The sequence below is a fragment of the Trichechus manatus genome, unplaced genomic scaffold (assembly GCF_000243295.1).
Source record: "Trichechus manatus latirostris isolate Lorelei unplaced genomic scaffold, TriManLat1.0 scaffold00012, whole genome shotgun sequence".
Classification (NCBI taxonomy): domain Eukaryota; kingdom Metazoa; phylum Chordata; class Mammalia; order Sirenia; family Trichechidae; genus Trichechus; species Trichechus manatus.
Genome location: NW_004443948.1, coordinates 7561132 through 7565675, shown reverse-complemented (window position 1 = coordinate 7565675; position 4544 = coordinate 7561132). Strand labels below are relative to the sequence as shown.

General features: G+C 39.1%; 1 pseudogene; it reads right to left on the bottom strand.

Annotated features, from left to right (window-relative positions):
• Window positions 1–232: 232 nt before the first annotated feature.
• Window positions 233–1145, bottom strand: LOC101342147 (40S ribosomal protein SA pseudogene; annotated as a pseudogene).
• Window positions 1146–4544: the final 3399 nt, after the last annotated feature.

Here is a 4544-nt window from a genome sequence, read left to right as displayed (position 1 = left end):
TACTCATAGCACAAGTTGGTTAAATATTTGTTGTATGAATGAATGAATGAAGCTTCTTATGGCTTTCTTCCCAAGACTTCTTTCCTATTCAAGAAAGGGTTGAGTTTTTAATGTTTATTGGTTATGTATTTTCAACTGTCCACCTTTCTTTTTTTTTTTTTTTTTTAGAAATTGATGTTTATTTCCGTCAACCTCATTTCCGTTCTCTAAGATTAGACTGTGGACGAGCTGCTTAAGAACCCTCGGTGGTGGTTCCCACCCACTTGGTGGCCTGAGCAGTGGGGGCTGCCGATCAGTCTTCAGTTGCAGGCTGAGCACTCCAGTCTTCAGTAGGGTACTGCTGAATTGGCACAGAGGGCACCTGCATGCCCTTTGACCAGTCTGCCTCCTCAGGCTGAGCAGCCATAAATTCAGGAGCAGGAGCAGTCCATTCACCCTGAAATTCTTCCTTGTCACAGCCTTTTCAGCAGCCACCTGCTCTTCCTTTTCAATCTCTTCAGAATCTCTGCAGAAGTAGAGGTCAGTGCTCCCGGGAGACGGTGCCACGCATGCGCAGGACCTTCCGGGTCAGCATCCACCACATCAGACCCATCGACTGAGCTCCCTTGTTGTTGCATGGGATGGCAATGTCCATGTAGCGCAGAGGACAGTCTGTGTTACACAGAGCAATGGTGGGCAGGTTCACGTAAGATGCCTCTGTGAGAGGTTGGTGGTCAGCCCTGGGATCAGTCACCACCAGAACTCCCGGAAGGCTGCCTGGATCTTGTTAGTGAAGGTTCCAGGAGTGAAGCGCCCAGCAATGGGAGCGGCTCCAGTAGCAGCAGCAAACTTCAGCACCGCCCGCTGGCCGGTGTTCCTGGAGGATATGACGCTGACATGAGCCGGATTTTCAATGGCAACAATGGCCTGAGCTGCTAACAGAAGCTTCTCCCAGGTTCTCTTCAGGTTTATGATGTAGATGCCATCACTTTTCCTTTTGTAGATGTACTGTTCCATCTGGAAGTCAAGGTTGGTGCCACCTAAGTGGGTTCCTGCCGCAAGGAATTTGAGGACATCCTCCTCCTTCATCTGCAGCACGTCAAGGGCTCCAGACATTGTGACCGTTTCCCTTTAAGTTACGACGGCAACCCAAAACAACGCCTTATGGGCCCTTCTCTGGGTAGCGTGGAAAGCTGCATTTTTCTTTTAACTGATGAAGAGGAACATATTTTTTCTGGCCATTTTAATATTGTTTTTTTGTGAAGTACCTGCTTAAGTCTCTTGCTGATTTTTCTTTCTGGTTGCCTTTTTTTTGTTTGTTTTTTAGAGTTCTTTGCATATATTCTGGATTAAAACCCTATGTTAGCCACATCTCTTGCAAATATTTGCTTCCATTCTGACTTGCTCTTTTACTCTTTGGTGAGCTGAGAATGAAAAATGAAAGTAAGTTCATGCAGGGCTATAGCTTTCATAAAATAATTGACATTACCCAGCAGTGAGAGCACAAACTTTTGTTACTTACACAGTAATTAGGATGAAGAGGAATTGGGTAAGATTCGTCATGGTGTCGGTCTTTCTTAAACTCTTGTCCCAGGGTGCATTGACAAGGAAACCTCCTCTATGCATGCATCTCCCGTCAATGCATCATAGGCAAAAGACAAAGGGACAAAGGGCTTATAAACCTTAGACTAGAGGGGTTTACATGCTGGGGTGCTTAGGAAAAAGTGGAAGGGGAGAAAGAAGGAGGCACCCTTTAATGCTGTCTGGGCCCAGGGTACGGGACAGACTTGAGTCATTATTTCCACCCTTGATGATAACAAAGGAAGAACATCCTCTCCCCTTCTGGGATATAAGATTAGATCTTGCCAGCATACAAGTAGGTAGTTAATCATAATACCTTACCACTAAAGGAACTAGCGGAGGGGGCTTATTTCCCCTAGGTTATATTCTTTCAGCACAGTGTCATTGTAAAGGTCATGCAGGAGAGGAGAGATGAAACTGTCCTCTGTTGCCTCTGTACACTCTTAACTGTGTGTTTTGATTTATAGCATTCTTACTTGTAACATATTCTCTAATATAATATTCAAAGAACCTTATAGGCTTGGGTTTCACATTTGTAACAAAAATGTACCTTGACTGGTGTGTGTGTGAAAAATTAACTTTTATTTGTAATCTTTGTGGGTATCTAGTTGACTTTACTGTACATTCCTTCTCAACTGCCTTCAGGGAAATACTGTCTAAATAAAGCATCTTATATGAGTTGGCCTGGTGCATATTGTTTTCCATTGGCTTATTGGTTCAACCTTATGTCAATACCACATATCCTTAATTATTGCAGTTTTATAATAAGTCAAAAAATACAGTAGATCATGAGTTTTCACTTTGCCCTTCTTCTTCAATAGTATTTTAACAATTTTTGGCTCTTAGCATTTGAGATAGATTTTAAAATATGCTTTCCAATTTTAATAACAATGGCAACAGCTAAAAAATGAAGACCTGATTTTAAAAAATGTTGTATTGAATATTGGAATTAATTTAGAGAAAATTAACATTTTTATGGCATTTAGACTTCAAGTATGAGAATGTGGTATATTTTCTCATTTTTTTAAGGTTTTGGGTTTTTCCCAATAATATTAAGTTTGTAGAACATAACAAGTAGAGTTCCAACATGAAAATACCAAAAAGTTAGCCTTTATTTTTACTTATTGAATTAGCTTTATTTTTCAGAGATTTTTTTTCTCTTTATGTCTTTGAGTTAGTCTACTGTGCTTTTATTTTACCATTTCTCATAGGGCAGGACTAGGCATAACAAACTGTTTCAGCTTTTGTTTACCTTGAAATGTCTCAATTTTACCCTTATTTTGAAGGATAGTTTTGCTGGATATAGAGTTCTTGGTTGACATTTCTTTGCTTTCATAACTTTAAATATACCATCCCACTGCCTTCTGGCTTTCATGGTTTCTGAGCACAGATTGGCACCTAATCTTACTGAGTATTCCTTGTGTCTGACATTTTGCTTCTCTCCTGCTGTTTTCAAGCTTCTCTCTTTATATTTGGTTTATACGAGTTTGATTATAATGTGTATCAATTCACATCTCTTTGGGTTTTTCCTCTGTAGAGTTCATTAAGCTTCTTGGATGTGTTGATTCATGTCTTTCATCAAATTTAGGAAATACTCTGCCATTATTTATTAAATATTATTTTTGCACTTTCTCTACATCTTTTTCTGGGACTCCCATAATGCATATGTTGGTTTTCTTGATGGTGTCCCACAAGTTTGTTAGGCTCATTTCACTTTTCTTTATTCTTTTTTTTCCATAGACTCAATAATTTTAATTGTCCTGTCTTCTAGTTCACTAAGTCATTTTTCTACCAGCTCAAATCTATAGTTTAGTTACTTCAGTAAATTTTTCATTTCAGTTATCATATATTTCAGCTCCAGTAATTCTGTTTGGTTCCTCTTCATACTGTCTATCTCTTTATTGCTATTTATTTATTTAGTTCATGTATCATTTTCCTGATTTACTTTAGTTCTTTGTACATGTTTTCTGTAGTTATTTCAGCTTATTATATGATGTTATTTTATAATCTTTGTCTAAAAGTCTATTAACTGGGCTCCCATAGTGACAATTTTTGTCACATCATTTTATTTTTTTAAATGGCCATCCTTTTCTATTTCTTTGTATGCCTTGTGTTTTTTTTTTTCCTTGGAATTGGGACATTAGGATATTATAATGTATTAGTTCTGATATTCAGATTTTTCCCCTTCGCTAGGGTTTGGAATTTAAAAAAAAAATTTTTTTGAAGGCTATTGTGGTCTGTCTCCCCAGTAACCTCCCTAACTACTTTTTGCAACAACTACCCTCGTGGATGTACATGGACAACAATGACTGTTTCCCAGCCCATGCCCAGCAAGTGTTACAATGGAGATTTCCTTATGCTCTAGGGAGAAAAAAGAAAAATCTCTTCTCTCCTAGTCTTTGAAAATTAGCTCTGTGCAGGAGCCCTCCTTCAGTTTGTAGGCTAGCTTGTAGTATACTTAGCAATCAGCCCTGCTTGAAAGTATAGGGTCTTATTAGTATTTTCTTTGCAAGTATTTTGTCATGAGTATTCTTGTGATTTCTCAATTCCCGTATATACATAGTGCTTTTGAAAGCAATAATTTCCAAAAGAAGCTCTCATTCTGGCTTCTCCTTCAGCCTTTACATGTTAACTGTATGCGAAAATTACAGTTTAGCCCCAGATGGCTACAGGCAGCCATAGCCTTCTGATGTTGCCCATCGAGATCCTATGTAAGCCAAATTGAGAGGAGTAGCCCATTTCAGCCATTCAGAGAGTCCCAAATAGATTAGAACACACACACACGTAATAACCCACTATCCCAGAGCTAGAGATTAGGGCCCCCTCTTTCAGAGCATGGTCTGTCACTGCTGCTACTTTAAGATGGGCAACTCACAAAGCCAGGAGGGGGAGGAGTGCAGGCAGTAGAAAATCAAAGCTATCCTACTGTTTAAATGTTGTCTTTTTCTTGATTCAGTTATCGCAAACCTTTGACTCTACTTTTA